Consider the following 20,968-nt stretch of genomic DNA (forward strand, 5'->3'; position numbering starts at 1 on the left):
CCATGTTCCTCCTGTGTGTTGTGGGAACTCAGGCATGCTTATAGACTCCCCGACGACTACATGTGCAGGAAGTGTACTCTGCTGCAGCTCCTGACAGACCACATTGCAGCACTGGAGCTGCAGGTGGATTCACTCTGGAGCGTGCACGATGCTGAGGATGCTGTGAATATCACGTTTAGTGAGTTGGTCCTACCGCAGGTAAAAGTTACACAGACAGACAGGAAATGGATGACCAACAGGAAGAGCAGTGGAAGGAAGGTAGTGCAGGGGTCCCCTGCGGTCATCCCCCTCCAAAACAGATACACCGCTTTGGGTATTGTTGAGGGGGGTGACTCATCAGGGCAGGGCAGCAGCAGCCAAGTCCATGGCACCGTGGGTGGCTCTGCTGCACAAGAGGGCAGGAAAAAAGAGTGGTAGGGGATTCTATTGTAAAGGGAATAGATAGACGTTTCTGCGGCCGCAATCGAGACTCCAGGATGGTATGTTGCCTCCCTGGTGCAAGGGTCAAGGATGTCTCGGAGCGGTTGCAGGACATTTTGAAGGGGCAGGGTGAACAGCCAGTTGTCATGGTGCATGTAGGTATCAACGATATAGGTAAAAAACGGGATGAGGACCGACGAGCTGAATTTAGGGAGCTAGGAGTTAAATTAAAAAGTGGGACCTCAAAAGGTAGTAATCTCAGGATTGCTACCAGTGCCACATGCTAGTCAGAGTAGGAATTGCAGGACAGCTCAGATGAATACGTGGCTTGAGGAGTGGTGCAGAAGGGAGGGATTCAAATTAATGGGACATTGGAACCGGTTCTGGGGGAGGTGGGACCAGTACAAACCGGACAGTCTGAATCCTGGGCAGGACTGGAACCAATGTCCTAGGGGGAGTGTTTGCTAGTGCTGTTGGGGAGGGGTTAAACTAATATGGCGGGGGGATGGGAACCTATGCAGGGAGACAGAGGGAAGTAGAATGTGGGCAGAAGCAAAAGATAGAAAAAAAAAGTAAAAGTGGAGGGCAGAGAAACTCAAGGCAAAAATCAAAAAGGGCCACATTGCAGCAAAATTCTAAAAGGGCAAAGTGTGTTAAAAAGACAAGCCTGAAGGCTCTGTGCCTCAATGCGAGGAGTATTCGTAATAAGATGGACGAATTAACTGCACAGGCAGCAATTAATGAATATGATATAATTGGCATCACGGAGACATGGGGTGAACTTAACATCCAGGGGTATTCAACATTCAGGAAGGATAGACAGAAAGGAAAAGGAGGTGGGGTAGCGTTGCTGGTTAAAGAGGAAATTAACGCAATAGTAAGGAAGGTCATGAGCTTGGATGATGTGGAATCGGTATGGATAGAACTGCGGTATACCAAAGGGCAGAAAACGCTAGTGGGAGTTGTGTACAGACCACCAAACAGTAGTAGTGAGGTTGGGGACAGCATCAAACAAGAAATTAGAGATGCGTGCAATAAAGGTACAGCAGTCATCATGGGCGATTGTAATCTACAAACTGGTAGCAATGCGGTGGAGAAGGATTTCCTGGAGTGTATTAGGGATGGTTTTCTGGACCAATATGTTGACGAACCAACTAGAGGGCTGGGCATCCTAGACTGGGTGATGTGTAATGAGAAAGGACTAATTAGCAATCTTATTGTGCGAGGCCCCTTGGGGAAGAGTGACCATAATATGATAGAATTCCTTATTAAGTTGGAGAGTGACACAGTTAATTCAGAGACTAGGGTCTTGAACTTAAGGAAAGGTAACTTCGATGGTATGAGACATGAATTGGCTAGAATAGACTGGCAAATGACACTTAAAGGGTTGACGGTGGATAGGCAATGGCAAACATTTAAAGATCACATGGATGAACTTCAACAATTGTACATCCCTGCCTGGAGTAAAAATAAAATTGGGAAGGTGGCTCAACTGTGGCTAACAAGGGAAATTAAGGATAGTGTTAAATCCAAGGAAGAGGCATATAAATTGGCCAGAAAAAGCAGCAAACCTGTGGACTGGAAGAAATTTAGAATTCAGCAGAGCAGGATAAAGTGTTTAATTAGGAGGGGGAAAATAGAGTATGAGGGGAAGCTTGCCGGAAACATAAAAACTGACTGCAAAAGCTTCTATAGATATGTGAAGAGAAAAAGATTAGTGAAGACAAACGTAGGTCCCTTGCAGTCAGATTCAGGTGAATTTATAATGGGGAGCAAAGAAATAGCAGACCAGTTAAACAAGTACTTTGGTTCTGTCGTCACGAAGGAAGACACAAATAACCTTCCGGAAATACTAAGGGATCGAGGGTCTAGTGAGAAGGAGGAACTGAAGGAAATCCTTATTAGGCGGGAAATTGTGTTAGGGAAATTGATGGGATTGAAGGCCGATAAATCCCCGGGGCCTGATAGTCTGCATCCCAGAGTACTTAAGGAAGTAGCCAGAGAAACAGTGGATTCATTGGTAATCATTTTCCAACAGTCTATCGACTCTGGATCGGTTCCTATGGACTGGAGGGTAACTAATGTAACACCACTTTTTAAGAAGGGAGGGAGAGAGAAGGCAGGGAATTATAGACCAGTTAGCCTGACATCAGTAGTGGGGAAAATGTTGGAATCAATTATTAAGATGAAATAGCAGCACATTTGGAAAGCAGTGATGGGATCGGTCCAAGTCAGCATGGATTTATGAAAGAGAAATCCTGCTTGACCAATCTTCTAGAATTTTTTGAGGATGTAACTAGTAGAGTGGACACGGGAGAATCAGTGGATGTGATGTATTTGGACTTTCAAAAGGCTTTTGACAAGGTCCCACACAAGAGATTGGTGTGCAAAATTAAAGCACATGGTATTGGGGGTAATGTATTGAAGTGGATAGAGAACTGGTTGCCTGCCTCTCTTCCGTGGATACATTCGAGCCAGGGTGTCCCTGAAGATGGAGCAAGTGATACGCTTGCAGCCTTCCGCGAGAGGTGGACAACAGAGGGACTGGAGTGTATCATCACCCCCGGCAACCAAATTTTAACTTGATTTCAGTTTTTGGTAAAAAGTTAATTTGATTAATTTGTCGGTTTTAGTGTCCCTTTAGTCAAGGGGCACTTGATTATTGTTCTACCAAAATAGTTGTAGTGCTGCCTGGAAATCAAGCACGTAAAAGATGAAGAGTAGGGTACCAATGGTGGAGTCTTGGCATACACCAGAGAGGATCATGTAAGGAAGGAAAGAGAAACTATTGGAATATATAATGCCTTTGTGGCAACAGGTGAGACTTTAAATAGGGGACAGTAGTGCTATGGAAATGGACTACCGAAGACGATGAAGTGACGACTAGTGTCAAAGGCAGCAGAAAAGATTGAGGAAAGACAACCATGATCAGTTATTGATAATTGCAAATTGGGGGGGGATAGTCAGTACTGAGGAGGACTGCAACAAATTACAGGAGGACATTAATAAATTTGTTGCAGTCCTCCTCAGTACTGACTATCCCCCCCAATTTGCAGTTATTGAGAATGCTGTTTGTGACTTTGATCAGTGTAGTCCCATTACTAGGAGTGATGCAGATAACAGGTTGGAGGATCTTGAATAAGGAACGCTAGAACAGTACTTGCAATTATGTTCCAAAATTCGAGAAAAAGGAAGGTTGGAAATAGAACCGTAGTTCAAGGAAATGGAAGGCTTGAGGGTGTTCCTTTTTGTGACAAGAAAAGTGATTATTGTGGTTTTGAAGGATGTAGAGATAGTTTCTGAGGATAAAGACAGGTTAATGGTCTCAGCAAAAATAGAGATGAGGATAGCAATTGGGAGCTGGGATGAGAGGGATTATTACACAGGATTACATAGGATATACAGCACAGAAAAAGGCCAATCAGCACAACCAGTCCATGCCGGCGTTTATGCTCCACTCGAGCCTCCTCCCATCTTTCCTCATCTAAATCTATCAGCATAACCCTCTATTCCCTTCTCCCTCATATGCTTGTCTAGCCTCCCCTTAAATGCATCGATACTATTCACTTCAACCATTCCCTGTGGTAGCGAGTTCCACATTCTCACCACTCTTTGGGTAAAGAAGTTTCTTCTGAATTCCCTATTGGATTTCATGGTAACTATCTTATGTTGATGGCTTCTAGTTATGCTCTTCCCCACAAGTGGAAACATTCTCTCTGTATCCACTCTATCAAAACCTTTCATAATTTTAAGACCTCTATTAGGTCACCCCTGAGCTTTCTTTTTCCAAGCCTGTTCAGCTTTTTCAGATATGTATACCCTCGCATTTCAGGTATCATCCTTGTAAATCTTCTCTGCACCCTCTCCAGTGCCTTTATATCCTTTTTATAATATGGCGACCAGAACTGTACGCAGTGCTCTAAATGTGGTCTAACCAAGGTTCGATTCAGGTTTAGCGTAAATTCCCTACTTTTCAATTCTATACCTCAAGAGATAAACCCTAGTGCTTGGTTTGCTTTTTATGGCCTTGGTAACCTGTGTCACAACTTTTAGTGATTTATGTATTTGTACTCCGAGATCCCTTTGTTCCTCTACCCCACCTAGACTCGGACCCTCTAAGTAATAAGTGATCTTTCTTCCTACCAAAATGTAATACCTTCTCTGTGTTGAACTTGTTTGCTAATTATATGCACATTCTGCAAGTTTATTAATGTCCTCCTGTAATTTGTTGCAGTCCTCCTCAGTACTGACTATCCCCCCCAATTTGCAGTCATCCGCAAATTTAGAAATTATGCTTTTGATTCCAACGTCTAAATCGTTAATATAAATTGTGAACAGCAGTGGTCCCAGCATTGATCCTTGTGGAAAACCACTAGCCACCTTCTGCCACTGTGAATAGCTACCTTTTCCCCTTATTTTCAGCTCTCTGTTTTGAAGCCAGCCAGGGTGGACGGTTGAGAGAGCACGTGGTGGTTGAATAATACTGAGTGTTGGAAAAGAAGCATGTGGAGAAACTGTGGTGATTTAAGTGGAGCAGTAGGCTGGGAATTAAAATGGTACTTAATGCCTAAGATGAGAGCAAATGATGCGATAGAGGAAGGTCTGAGAACTTTGGTGGTGGCGAAGAAGAGTTTAATGTTGTACCTGCCCTCTAGGATATCACACTACTGTTTGAGGTGGTCAAGCCAGATCCAGCAGTGGACAGCCAGGCTGATGACTCTCCCATTTGTGTTCAAGCTTTATGACGAATGGATTTGAGACCATAGTGGTGCCTACTGTCAGAGGAACAGTATAGGTGGCAAATCGTCCATGAAAAAGTGGAAATGAAGGTGTTAGAAATGGGAAGTAGACAAATATGGATTCGATCAATGGAGGTGTTAATATCTTTGTAGGTAAAAGAGCAGAGCAGTGAGAGGTTGGAGTATGATTTGGGAGAAAGTTGAATTGGAAGATAATTTTTTCAAGGGGCAGAGATGACAATGAAAAAGTTTGGGATAGGCAATGTAATATGTAGGGAAAAAAGGAGTCAAGGAAGTGTTGGTTTCAAGGCCTTGTGTGAGTATAAAGTTGAAGTGATTGCCACACATGTGCATAAAATAATAAATGTGGAAAGTAAGGTTACGGCAGATGGGTTATTAAGGTTGGTCACCAAGGAAGAAGAGTCACTCAGTGCTGAGACTGAGGGAGGAGATTTCAGCGCGGAGGGCAAAATTTTACCTACCATCTGCATTTCAAACTATAATGCTCTTTACAAAAATAAAAATAAAAGCTATCAGCCTCCTCAAAATGCAATCTGGACCAATGATATGCATTTTTCCTGGCACAAACGCAAGCCAAAATACCATCAACAAAATAACCCTGGAATATATTGTGGATTTAGAGAATTATTCAACATGTGGTTTTCATTTTCAAAATGGTTCAATTACTTTTTAAGAATCAAAAGCAATCATTACATAGACCCAGACGTGTGTATTTTTTGTTTTATTTTTAAAAAAATTCTCAGGTTCAGGTTAGTGTCAACGAAATAAATGATAAATAAATTCCGAGTTAGCCTACCTGCACCATCTGGGCATGGGAAGCGCGCACCCTTCTCCAATGGGCTGCCACTTGCTCCTCCTCCTGCTGCTGTTGCCACTCACATCTGAAGCGTTGAGGAAAACAAACCAAGCGTTCCATCCCCGGCGCGTGCCGCCAGTCGTTGCCGGGTTTCCATTGTGACAGCCGGCACCGCCACCAGTGGCAGGTGATTCCCTGGCCTGTGTCTGCGTTCTGATCGTCGTCTTTGTGCGCGCGCGGTGGGGTCGGTGCATGCAGAACCGTCGAGCCTACGTGCGGTTTCGGAGGCTTTAATTCATGCGAGTACGTGAGGGAGTGCAGCTTTCCTGCTGCACACACGCATGAATAATTGACGCTCTTATAATGTGTTGTCAACCGCAAGTCTAAATGGGGTTTTGTTTTGCATCTGGATGTGTCCGCACGCGCCTGTGTGACCTGGAGTTTGTTAAGGCGATATAGTCTTATTTGTGGAAACAAGTCCTGCATATACTATAGGAAGTAACAGTTTGTTTAATCAAATAGTGGTTGTTTGTTGTCCTACCAGTGAAGTACAGATTGCTGGACTAAATCTATAGGTGTGGATGGAGATGAATCTGATGTAGGTGCAGTTACACTGTGTGCACTGGTGCAAGTCAGTTCTCAGAAGTTGGGAACTGGTGCAAATCTGATCAGGTTGGCCATAAGAACATAAGAAATAGGAACAGGAGTAGGCCATACGGCCCCTTGAGCCTGCTCCGCCATTCAATAAGATCATGGCTGATCTGATCTACAACCCTCTGAGAGAAGACATTTCTCCTCATCTCAGTTTTAAATAGGTGACCCCTTATTCTAAGATCATGCCCTCTAGTTCAAGTCTCCCCCATCAGTGGAAACATCCTCTCTGCATCCACCTTGTTAAGTCCCCTCATAATCTTCTACATTTCGATAAGATCACCTCATTCTTCTGAATTCCAATGAGTAGAGGCCCAACCTACTCAATCTTTCCTCATAAGTCAACCCCCTCATCTCCGGAATCAACCTTGTGAACCTTCTCTGAACTGCCTCCAAAGCAAGTATATCCTTTCGTAAATATGGAAAGCAAAACTGCACGCAGTATTGCAGGTGTGGCCTCACCAATACTTTGTATAGCTGTAGCAAGACTTCCCTGCTTTTATACTCCATCCCCTGTGCAATAAAGGCCAAGATTCCATTGGCCTTCCTGATCATTTGCTGTACCTGCATACAATCCTTTTGTGTTTCACACACAAGTACCCCCAGGTTCTGCTGTACTGCAGCACTTTGCAATCTTTCTCCATTTAAATAATAACTTGCTCTTTAATTTTTCCTGCTAAAGTGTATGACCTCACACTTTCCAACATTATACTCTATCTGTCACATTTTTGCCCACTCATTTAGCCTGTCCTTTTGCAGATTTTGTGTGTCCTCACACATTGCTTTTTCTTCCATCTATGTATCATCAGCAAACTTGGCTACATTCCACTCAGTCCCTTCTTCCAAGTTATTAATGTAGATTGTAAATAGCTGGGGTTCCAGCACTGATCCCTGCGGCACCCCACTTGTTACTGGTTGCCAACCAGGGAATGAACCATTTATCCCAACTCTCTGTTTTCTGTTAGTTAGCCAATCCTCAATCCATGCTAATATATTACCCCCAACCCCGTGAACTTTTATCTTGTGCAGTAACCTTTTATGAGAGGAAGCTTGCTGGGAACATAAAAATTGACTGCAAAAGCTTCTATAGATATGTGAAGATAAAAAGATCAGTGAAGACAAACGTAGATCCCTTGCAGTCAGATTCAGGTGAATTTATAATGGGGAACAAAGAAATGGCAGACCAGTTGAACAAATAATTTGTCTCTGTCTTCATGAAGGAAGATACAAATAACCATCCGGGAATACTAGGGGACCGAGGGTCTAGTGAGAAGGAGGAACTGAAGGAAATCCTTATTAGGCGGGAAATTGTGTTAGGGAAATTGATGGGATTGAAGGCCGATAAATCCCCGGGGCCTGATAGTCTGCATCCCAGAGTACTTAAGGAAGTGGATGCATTGGTGATCATTTTCCACCAGTCTATCGACTGGATCAGTTCCTATGGACTGGAGGGTAACTAATGTAATACCACTTTTTAAAAAAAGAAGGGAGAGAGAAAATGGGTAATTATAGACCGGTTAGCCTGACATCAGTAGTGGGGAAAATGTTGAAATCAATTATTAAAGATGAAATAGCAGCGCATTTGGAAAGCAGTGACAGGATCGGTCCAAGTCAGCATGGATTTATGAAAGGGAAATCATGCCTGACAAATCTTCTAGAATTTTTTGAGGATGTAACTAGTAGAGTGGACAAGGGAGAACCAGTGGATGTGGTGTATTTGGACTTTCAAAAGGCTTTTGACAAAGTCCCACATGAGAGATTGGTGTGCAAAATTAAAGCACATAGTATTAGGGGTAATGTACTGACGTGGATAGAGAACTGGTTAGCAGACAGGAAGCAGAGAGTCGGGATAAATGGCTACTTTTCAGAATGGCAGGCAGTGACTAGTGGATTGCCGCAGGGCTCAGTGCTGGGACCCCAGCTATTTACAATATACACTAATGATTTAGATGAAGGAATTCAGTGTAATATCTCCAAGTTTGCAGATGACACTAAACTGGGTGGCGGTGTGAGCTGTGATGAGGACGCTAAGTGACTGCAGGGTGACTTGGACAGGTTAGGTGAGTGGGTAAATGCATGGCAGATGCAATATAATGTGGATAAATGTGAGGTTACCCACTTTTGGTGGCAAAAACACAAAGGCAGAATATTATCTGAATGACGGCAGATTAGGAAAAGGAGAGGTGCAACGAGACCTGGGTGTCATGGTACATCAGTCATTGAAAGTTGGCATGCAGGTACAGCAGGTGGTGCAGAAGGCAAATGGTATGTTGACCTTCATAGCTAGGGGGTTTGAGTATAATAGTAGGAAGGTCTTGGTGAGGCCTCACCTGGAATATTGTGTTCAGTTTTGGTCTCCTAATCTGAGGAAGGACATTCTTGCTATTGAAGGAGTGCAGCGAAGGTTCACCAGACTGATTCCCTGGATGGCAGGACTGACATATGAGGAGAGACTGGATCAACTGGCTCCGTATTCACTGGAGTTTAGAAGGATGAGAGGGGATCTCATAGAAACATATAAAATTCTGACGGGACTGGACAGGTTAGATGCAGGAAGAATGTTTGTGATGTTGGGGAAGTCCAGAACCGAACCAGGGGACACAGTCTAAGGATAAGGGGTAAGCCATTTAGGACTGAGATGAGGAGAAACTTCTTCACTCAGAGAGTTGTTAACCTGTGGAATTCCCTACCGCAGAGAGTTGTTGATGCCAGTTCGCTGGATATATTCAAGAGGGAGTTAGATATGGCCCTTACGGCTAAAGGGATCAAGGGGTATGGAGAGAAAGCAGGAAAGGGGTACTGAGGTGAATGATCAGCCATGATCTTAGGGAGTGGTTGGGACAGTGTAGAGAGAGCTTTATTCTGTATCTAACCCAGACTCGAAGGGCCGAATGGCCCACTCTTGCACCTATTTTCTATGTTTCTATGTGGCACCTTGTAAAATGCCTTCTGGAAGTCCAAATATACCAAATCTACTGGTTCTCCTCTATCCACCCTTTCTGTTACATCCTCAAAGAATTCCAGCAAATTTGTCAAACATGACTTCCCCTTCATGAACATAGAAACATAGAAATGAAGGGCCATATCTAACTCCCTCTTGAATATATTCAACGAACTGGCATCAACAACTCTCTGCGGTAGGGAATTCCACAGGTTAACAACTCTCTGAGTGAAGAAGTTTCTCCTCATCTCAATCCTAAATGACTTACCCCTTATCCTTAGACTGTGTCCTCTGGTTCTGGACTACCCCAACATCGGGAACATTCTTCCTGCATCTAACCTGTCCAGTCCCGTCAGAATTTTATATGCTTCTATGAGATCCCCTCTCCTCCTTCTAAACTCCAGTGAATATAAGCCTAGTTGATCCAGTCTCTCCTCATATGTCAGTGCCGTCAACACGGGAATCAGTCTGGTGAACCTTCGCTGCACTCCCTCAATAGCAAGAATGTCTCCTAACTTGAGGAAGGACATTCTTGCTATTGAGGGAGTGCAGCGAAGGTTCACCAGACTGATTCCCGGGATGGCGGGACTGACATATCAAGAAAGACTGGATCAACTGGGCTTGTATTCACTGGAGTTCAGAAGAATGAGAGGGGATCTCATAGAAACGTTTAAAATTCTGATGGGTTTAGACAGGTTAGATGCAGGAAGAATATTCCCAATGTTGGGGAAGTCCAGAACCAGGGGTCACAGTCTAAGGATAAGGGGTAAGCCATTTAGGACCGAGATGAGGAGAAACTTCTTCACCCAGAGAGTGGTGAACCTGTGGAATTCTCTACCACAGAAAGTTGTTGAGGCTAATTCACTAAATATATTCAAAAAGGAGTTAGATGTTGTCCTTACTACTAGGGGGATCAAGGGGTATGGCGAGAAAGCAGGAATGGGGTACTGAAGTTGCATGTTCAGCCATGAACTCATTGAATGGCGGTGCAGGCTTGAAGGGCCGAATGGCCTACTCCTGCACCTATTTTCTATGTTTATATGTTTCTATATCCTTCCTCAGATTAGGAGACTGTACACAATATTCAAGGTCTGGCCTCACCAAGGCCCTGTACAACTGCAGTAAGACCTCCTATAATCAAATTCTCTCGCTATGAAGGCCAACATGCCATTTGCCTTCTTCACTGCCTACTGCACCTATATGCCAGCTTTCAATGACTGATGTACCATGATACCCAGGTCTCGTTGCACCTCCCATTTTATTTGTCACCATTCAGATAATAATCTGCCTTCCTGTTTTTACCACCAAAGTGGATAGCCTCACATTTATTTACATTATACCGCATCTAGCATATATTTGCCCACTCACCTAACCTGTCCAAGTCACCCTGCAGCCTCTAGCATCCTCCTCACAGCTCACACTGCCACCCATTTTAGTGTCATCTGCAAACATGGAGATATTACATTCAATTCCTTTGTCAAAATCATTAATTTATATTGTAAATAGCTGGTGTCCCAGCACTGAACCTCGCCGTTCCCCACTAGTCACTGCTTGCCATTCTGAAAACGACCCATTTATTCCTACTCTTTGCTTTCTGTCTACCAACCAGTTCTCTATCCATGTCAGTACATTACCCCCAATACCATGTGCTTTAATTTTGCACACTAATCTCTTGTGTGGGACCTTGTCAAAAGCCTTTTGAAAGTCCAAATACACCACATCCACTGGTTCTCCCTTTTCCACTCTATTAGTTACATCCTCAAAAAAATTCTAGATGATTTGTCAAGCATGATTTCCCTTTCGTAAATCCATGCTGACTTGGACTGATCCTGTCACTGCTTTCCAAATGTGCTGCTATTACATCTTTAATAATTGATTCCAACATTTTCCCTACTACCGCTGTCAGGCTAACCAGTCGATAATTCCCTATTTTCTCCCTTTTTTAAAAAGTGGGGTTACATTAGCTACCCTCTAATCCATAGGAACTGACCTAGAGTCTATAGAATGTTGGAAAATGACTACCAATGCATCCATTATTTCTAGGGCCACTTCCTTAAGTACTTTGGGATGCAGATTATCAGGCCCTGGGGATTTATCGGCCTTCAATCCCATCAATTTCCCTGACACAATTTCCTGACTAATAAGGATTTGCTTCAGTTCCTCCTTCTCGCTAGACCCTCAGTCCCCTGGTATTTCCGGAAGGTTATTTGTGTCTTCCTCAGTGAAGACAGAACCAAAGTATTTGTTCAATTGGTCTGCCATTTCTTTGTTCTCCATCATAAATTCACCTGATTCTGACTGCAAGGGACCTATATTTGTCTTCACTAATTTCTTTCTCTTCGCATAGCTATAGAAGCTTTTGCAGTCAGTTTTTATGTTCCCTGCAAGCTTACTCACTTACTATATTTTCCCCCTCCTAATTAAACCCTTTGTCCTCCTCTGCTGAATTCGAAATTTCTCCCAGTCCTCAGGTTTGCTGCTTTTTTTGGCCAATTTATATGCCTCTTCCTTGGATTTAACACTGTCCCTAATTTCCCTTGTAAGCCACGGTTGAGCCACCTTCCCCGTTTTATTTTTACGCCAGACAGGGATGGACAATTGTTGAAGTTCATCAATGTGATCTTTAAATGGCTGCCATTGCCTATCCACTGTCAACCCTTTAAGTACCATTCGCCAGTCTGTCCTAGCCAAATCATGTCTCATACCGTCAAAGTTACCTTTCTTTAAGTTCAGGACTCTAGTCTCTGAATTAACTGTGTCACTCTCAGTCTTAATGAAGAATTCTACCATATTATGGTCACTCTTCACCAAGGGGCCTTGCACAACAAGATTGCTCATTAATCCTCTCATTACACAACACCCAGTCTAGGGTGGTCAGCTCTCTAGTTGGTTCCTTGACATATTGGTCTAGAAATTCATCCTTTATACACTGCAGGAAATCCTCCTCCACCGTATTGCTACCAGTTTGTTTAGCCCAATCTATATGTAGATTAAAGTCACCCATGATAACTGCTGTACCGTTATTGCACGCATACCTAATTTCCTGTTTGATGCCATCCCCAACCTCACTATGACTGTTTGGTGGACTGTACACAACTCCCACTCGCATTTTCTGCCCTTTGGTGTTTCACAGTTCTACCCATACAGATTCCACCTCATCTGTGCTAATGTCCTTCCTTACTATTGCGTTAATCTCCTCTTTAACCAGCAACACTACCCCACCTCCTTTTCCTATCAGTCTATCTTTCCTGAATATTGAATACCCCTGGATGTTGAGTTCCCAGCCTTGGTCACCCTAGAGCCTTGTCGCTGTAATCCCAATTACATCATATCCGGTAACAGCTATCTGCACAGTTAATTCATCTACCTTATTATGAATGCTCCTCGGATTGAGACACAGAGCCTTCAGGCTTGTTATTTTAACATGCTTTGTCCTTTTATAATTATGTTGCAATGTGGCCCTTTTGATTTTTGCCTTTGATTTTTCTGCCCTCCACTTTTACTTTTCTCCTTTATATCTTTTACTTCTGCCCCCATTTTACTTCCCTCTGTCTCCCTGCATTGGTTCCCATTCCCCTGCCCTATTAGTTTAAATCCTCCCCAACAGCACTAGCAAACACTCCCCCTAGGACATTGGTTCCAGTCCTGCCCAGGTGCAGACCGTCCAGTTTGTACTGGTCCCACCTCCCCCAGAACCGTTTCCAATGTCCCAAGAATTTAAATCCCTCCCCCTTGCACCATTCCTCAAGCCACGTATTCATCTTAACTCTCCTGCTATTTCTACTCTGACTAGCCCGTGGCACTGGTAGCAATCCTGAGATTTCTACCTTTGAGGTCCTGCTTTTTAATTTAACTCCTAGCTCCCTAAATTCAGCTTGTAGGACCTCATCCTGCTTTTTACCTATATCGTTGGTACCTCTTTGCACCACGACAACTGGCTGTTCACCCTCCCCCTCCAGAATGCTCTGCAGCCGCTCAGAGACATCCTTGACTCTTGCACCAGGGAGGCAACATACCATCCAGGAGTCTCGTTTGTGGCCGCAGAAACGCCGATCTATTCCGCTTACAATAGAATCCCCTACCACTATAGCTCTCCCACTCTTTTTCCTGCCCTCCTGTGTAGCAGAGCCACCCATGGTGCCATGAACTTGGCTGCTGCTGCCTTCCCCTGATAGGCCATCTCCCCCAACAGTATCCAAGGTGGTATATCTGTTTTGGAGGGAGATGACCGCAGGGGATCCCTGCACTACCTTCCTTCCACTGCTCTTCCTGATGGTCACCCATTTCCTATCTGCCTGTGTAACCTTTATCTGTGGTGTGACCAACTCACTGGACATGCAATTCACGACATCCTCAGCGTCGCAGATGCTCCAGAGTGAATCCATGCGCAGCTCAGTGCCGTAATGCGGTCTGTCAGGAACTGCAGCTGGATACACTTCCCGCATACATAGTAGTCAGGGACACTGGAAGTGTCCTTGATTTCCCACATAGCACAGGAGGAGCATGACACGGGTCTGGGCTCTCCTGCCATTACTTACTCCTTAAGTTACTTAATTTGACAACAGTGACAAGGTATCTTACTGCTAAGAAAAAGAATAAAGATAAGGAAAAAGAAAACTACTTACCAATCAACCAGCCAATCACTTACCCTCTTGGCTGTGACGTCACACTTCGATTACTTTATACTTCTTTTTTACTTTTGACCCTGCTGCAGCTAGCCGCTCTTCCCCGACTGCCGCTGCTCCTTGCTGCCGCTGGGCCTTTTATAGGCCTCGCCGCTCTTCCCCGACTGCTGCTGCTCCTTGCTGCCGCTGGGCCTTTTATAGGCCTCGCCGCTCTTCCCCGACTGCCGCTGCTCCTTGCTGCCGCTGGGCCTTTTATAGGCCTCGCCGCTCTTCCCCGACTGCTGCTGCTCCTTGCTGCCGCTGGGCCTTTTATAGGCCTCGCCGCTCTTCCCTGACTGCCGCTGCTCCTCGCTGCTGCTGGGCCTTTTATAGGCCTCGCCGCTCTTCCCTGACTGCTGCTGCTCCTTGCTGCCACTGGGCCTTTTATAGGCCTCGCCACTCTTCCCTGACTGCTGCTGCTCCTTGCTGCCGCTGGGCCTTTTATAGGCCTCGCCACTCTTCCCTGACTGCTGCTGCTCCTTGCTGCCACTGGGCCTTTTATAGGCCTCGCCGCTCTTCCCCGACTGTCGCTGCTCCTCGCTGCCACTGGGCCTTTTATAGGCCTCGCCACTCTTCCCTGACTGCTGCTGCTCCTTGCTGTGGCCGGGTCTTTTATAGGCCTCGCCGCTGCTCCTCGACTGCCCATGCTGACTCTGCCTGACCGAATTTTGCTTTTCCAAATGTCCTGTTACTGCTTCTTTAATAATGGACTGCAACATTTTCCCAACCGCAGATGTTAGGCGAACTGGTCTATAGTTTCCTGCTTTTTGTCTGCCTCCTTTTTTTAAATAGGGCCATTACATTTGCAGTTTTCCAATCTGCTCAAATTTTGTATGTCAGCCCCTTCCATGATTATTCACAACTACAGATGCAGCCCCCATCACTGCTGCCCCTAAACCATTGGGCCATTCTTCTAACCCACTCATCAGGACCCTCACAAAACCCCATCCTTACCATCTACCTGCAAGCCGGTAGGCGCCCAGCAGCCATTCTGCACTTTCTTCCCCTCCATTCCAGGCTAAGAAGTAGACCAATGGGGGGGTCAGGAAAGCAAAGAGGTTCAATGCATTGATTCCTTGACTGAGAGGGCAGCCCAATGAGGAGAGATTGAGTAGATTGGGCCTATATTTTCTGGAGTTTCGAAGAATGAGAGGTAATCTCATTGAAAAGTCTAAAATTGTTAGAGGGTGGATGCTGAGAGGCTGTTTCCCCTGGCTGTAGAGTCTAGAACAAAGGGTCGACCATTTAGGACTGAAATGTGGAGACATTTCTTCACTCAGAATCTTTGGAATTCTCTACCACAGAGGGCTGAGGATGCTCAGTCGATGAATATATTCAAGACCGAGTATGATAGAATTTTGGATCTAAAGGGAATCAAGGGATATGGGGATCAGGCAGGAAAATGGAGTTCATGTCGAAGTTCAGCCATGATCTGAATGGTGGAGCAGGCTCAAGGGCCGTATGGCCTCCTGCTCCTAATTCATATGTTCTCATATGTGTTATGTGGACGATTAGAATTGCCTCTAATTATCATCTGTTTATCTGCCCTAAACCACAGGCCCATACTCTTGATTGCCCACTACTGCTACACACAGTTCCTACAACCTGGAACAGTTTCCTCTGCAATTTCAGTTTTTTAAAAAGTGAAAGATTATTATATAGTTAACTGAACTTTTAATAGAAATTAATGCTGCTTATTTACTGGTTCCATGCAAATATGCACACAATTGAAAACATCTCTGGCAGTCCTACAAAACTGCAATGAAACACAATTTTGCTTATTACATTAGTGACCACGATCCTCCGACTCACTGAGCACCACCACAGGAGAGTCACAATCTATCCATCTAAATAAAAATCTTATATTGGCACACACTTCCAAACTCCTCTTTTTGTCACACCTTTGTCTTAACATTTTCTCGAATACATTTATAATGGAAATTGTCCTTGTAAATTCATCACCCTATAATTGTACACTGGAGTGGTATTATCTGTTCCCCACAAATTACTCAAAATAGTGAATTTTATTTCCTTTGCTTTTTCTTCTCAGTAACTGAAATATTTATATCCAAAATAAAGGTTTAAACAACATTTTAAAAAGTAAAAGTGACATCTCTCACAATAATGAATTAAATTATTTTCATTGAATTATCTTTTGTGTCTTTTAGTGCCTTTATTGAAGTTTTTATGTTTTCCCGACGAATGGGCATGGTCTTATTTTTACCCAAAGCTGAGTCTATGAGGTGAGTGCAGATTATATGTCTGAGCACGTACAGTGTATCCAATTTCTCAGAATGCATCAGTGTTATTCAGCAGCTTAACTGCTGGAATTATTTTCTTTAGCTTCTAGCAGTTTCTGCTCAGTTGTTTTTCAAAACTATTTGAGGAACTAGAGGACACACTTCAAAAACTTTATTAAGGTTAAGATTTTATGTAGAGTTTTTTTAAGCAGAGATGGTCTGTGCTTTTTAAAACAGGCTATGTGTGAAAAAGAAAGATAGAGAATAAAACAGAAAGACAGGCATCAGGCATCCCTGTAGTAGCATTTGTAGAGCGATGGAAGATCACTTTTAACCTTACCCGCTCAGTGGAAACCAGGTGTGAGGACAATTAAAAATGAGCAGATTACGTAGCTGCTCGGAACTTAACCCTTTTACACCATTTCGGATTTTAATCGGCAGGTGGATGAATAATTAGAAGTTTTACATTTTCTTACAACTGTGAGAGTAAGAGAAAGAGAGAAACTCTGAGATAGACATAAAACTATATGTCCAGGATCCAATAACAAAGCATCAGGTGCACTGTTTACAGAAATCCCTTAGAAAGTCACAAACCAGTACAGTACTACCATGCTGCCAGGTTTGTGGCCTGCCATTTCTCTCAGTGCTGTCAGACATCACGTATCCACCAGTGAGCCAAACTGTCAGCTAGAGAACTACCAATGAGAAACCACTGAGGTCTTATGGAAACAACGAATCTTGAATGGTGAGTCAGACAAACATACCAATACAAGTGAGGAGAAGGCAACCGAATAAAATTGCTCAAAACAGTATTGAAACTGGTTTAATCCATTTTCCTTTTGCCTGGGAAATATAGACTAAAAATAAAAGCCCTGAAAACCCATGATCCTGCTGTTCAACCATAACAATGCTGGTTCAGTATTTCCTATATGCTGGACAGTTAAGCGAATGACCCCATCAATATTACTGGGGTCAGGCAATTTACTTGAAGTGGGCAGCCACTGATGCCACTATTAGCACAGCTGGAGTGTCCACTAGGTAGAGTGGCTGGAAATGACAACTTTTGTCAGCCACTTAAACAGGTACAGGCAGGTCTGGCTAAAGAGGAAAGAGTGGAACCCAAACACAGCCTTTCCTGGAGGCTGTTTCCTTACAGAATCTGATTACATGGTGACTGGCAACCAGGGCCTTTCACAGTTTGATGGGCTCCAATTTCACTGGCTTCATTTATCAAACACCTGTTTCATGCGGGCACACATTACGATGGGGCACCAGAGACAAGCCTCGTAAACGTAATGTGGTGTGATAATTGGCATATCTGGGTCATGCCCCAATTTCTTTCTCCACCCATTGTTATTGTGCCCCAGATGCACAAAAAAATTACGTGGGTAAAATTCAACTTTTGCAAGGGTGTAAAATGGGTGGTATCAGATAGGCCGCGCATTATACACTTAGCCAAATTTTCCTTTCTACTAAAGTCAATGGAAAAGAAATTTGGGTGGGATGTATAATGGGCAGCTGATTTTCTATCGCCCATTTTGCGCCCATGCTGAAGTTGCATTTCACTCACATGGGCTGCAAAATTAGGAAGTGTAGCACCAGTCGTTAAGGTTGGTTTTGCTGAAAAAATAGCAGATGCCTCACTTCTGCCTGATTCTGGTGCAGAACATGGTGACTGCCATTTTTGGCAGGCCGGCAGTGCTGCTATTATCTGCGCTCTCACCGTCCACATTTAAATGATGCAGATTGTGATGTCAATTGGCGTGCCATGCCTGAATTGACCCACGAGATTTGATTTTAGGCATTGCCGTTCTTGATACCGCCCTCTCCAAACCACACACGGTGCATGCAGCAGTACAACCGCAATGCTGTCAGCGCTTCTTAAAGGGATACACACATCTTTCAGGTGAGTTTAGAGTTTTGCTTTTGGACTGGATGTTTTACATTTTACTGTCGTAGTGCCTTGGTGCAACACATTAAAAAAAGTTGTTAAGTGTGCAGCGAGTGCTGCTGGAAGTTTGCAAGGCTTTGGCTGTTAAAGGAAGGCCTCTGAGAAAACCACATGCTCCCAGTCCTGGAGGCTCCAGTTACAGTCCCGCTTAAGAACATAAGAACATAAGAATTAGGAACAGGAGTAGGCCATCTAGCCCCTCGAGCCTGCTCCGCCATTCAATAAGGTCATGGCTGATCTGGCAGTGGACTCAGCTCCACTTACCCGCCTGCTCCTCGTAACCCTTAATTCCCTTATTGGTTAAAAATCTATCTGTGACTTGAATACATTCAATGAACTAGCCTCAACTGCTTCCTTGGGCAGAGAATTCCACAGATTCACAACCCTCTGGGAGAAGAAATTCCTTCTCAACTTGGTTTTAAATTGGCTCCCCTGTATTTTGAGGCTGTGCCCCCTAGTTCTAGTCTCCCTGACCAGTGGAAACAAGCTCTCCGCCTCTATCTTGTCTATCCCTTTCATTATTTTAAATGTTTCTATAAGATCACCCCTCATCCTTCTGAACTCCAACGAGTAAAGACCCAGTCTACTCAATCTATCATCATAAGGTAACCCCCTCATCTCCAGAATCAGCCTAGTGAATCGTCTCTGTACCCCCTCCAAAGCCAGTATATCCTTCCTTAAGCATGCAGTACTCCAGGTGCGGCCTTACCAATACCCTATACAGTTGCACCAGGACCTCCCTGCTTTTGTACTCCATCCCTCTCGCAATGAAGGCCAACATTCCATTCGCCTTCCTGATTACCTGCTGCACCTGCAAACTAACTTTTTGGGATTCATGCACAAGGACCCCCGGGTCACTCTGCTCCTCAGCATGTTGTAATTTCTCCCCATTCAAATAATATTCCCTTTTACTGTTTTTTTTCCCAAGGTGGATAACCTCACACTTTCCGACATTGTATTCCATCTGCCAAACCTTAGCCCATTCGCTTAACCTATCCAAATCTCTTTGCAGCCTCTCTGTGTCCTCTACACAACCTGCTTTCCCACTAATCTTTGTGTCATCTGAAAATTTTGTTACACTACACTCTGTCCCCTCTTCCAGGTCATCTATGTATATTGTAAACAGTTGTGGTCCCAGCACCGATCCCTGTGGCACACCACTAACCACCGATTTCCAACCCGAAAAGGACCCATTTATCCCGACTCTCTGCTTTCTGTTAACCAGCCAATTCTCTATCCATGCTAATACATTTCCTCTGACTCCGCGTACCTCTACCTTCTGTAGTAACCTTTTGTGTGGCACCTTATCGAATGTTTTTTGGAAATCTAAATACACCACATGCATCGGTACACCTCTATCCACCATGCTCAAAGAATTCCAGTAAATTAGTTAAACATGATTTCCCCTTCATGAATCCATGCTGCGTCTGTTTGATTGCACTATTCCTATCTAGATGTCCCGCTATTTCTTCCTTAATGATAGTTTCAAGCATTTTCCCCACTACAGATGTTAAACTAACCGCCGTATAATTACCTGCCTTGTCTGCCCCCTTTTTTAAACAGAGGCATTACATTAGCTGCTTTCCAATCCGCTGGTACCTCCCCAGAGTCCAGAGAATTTTGGTAGATTATAACGAATGCATCTGCTATAACTTCCGCCATCTCTTTTAATACCCTGGCATACATTTCATCAGGACCAGGGGACTTGTCTACCTTGAGTCCCATTAGCCTGTCCAGCACTACCCCCCTAGTGATAGTGATTGTCTCAAGGTCCTCCCTTCCCACATTCCTGTGACCAGCAATTTTTGGCATGGTTTTTGTGTTTTCCACTCTGAAGACCGAAGCAAAATAATTGTTTAAGGTCTCAACCATTTCCACATTTCCCATTATTAAATCCCCCTTCTCATCTTCTAAGGGGCCAACATTTACTTTAGTCACTCTTTTCCGTTTTATATATCTGTAAAAGCTTTTACTATCTGTTTTTATGTTTTGCGCAAGTTTACCTTCGTAATCTATCTTTCCTTTCTTTATTGCTTTCTTAGTCATTCTTTGCTTCGGATGAAGCAGAGGCAGCAAAGAGACAAACTCCTCACAGAGGGAGGAGGAAGCAGAAGAGGAAAAAGGAGAAGAGGAGGAAGCGGAAGGAAGGAGGCAACCCAGACAACCCCTTTCTGGCTGAAATATCTGGGATTGAATCATTCGCCTGGGGTACCAGTGAACACAACCCCAATTCCCCTTTCAACATTTATCCCACACCTTACCTCTTGACCACAATGCTGAAATAAAAGCCACCATAAAGCACAGTTTCCAATCCAATTTTATCCATATATGCATCCAATATTACATCAAAAAATCGACTAATCACTCTTGTGTATTCCCTTGTGATTGCCTTGCATGTGGCTTTGCATATCCTAGTGATGTTATGCAATGCTACCCAGTGGTTGCATGGCTGGTGGAAGGCTGCTGACTTTTAGCGGGAGACACTACAGATGGCCTTACAGAATGACCTCGGGGAGCTGGTGGCTGGAACCATGAAATTGAGTTT

This window comes from Pristiophorus japonicus, chromosome 9 (genome assembly GCF_044704955.1).
Source record: "Pristiophorus japonicus isolate sPriJap1 chromosome 9, sPriJap1.hap1, whole genome shotgun sequence".
Classification (NCBI taxonomy): domain Eukaryota; kingdom Metazoa; phylum Chordata; class Chondrichthyes; family Pristiophoridae; genus Pristiophorus; species Pristiophorus japonicus.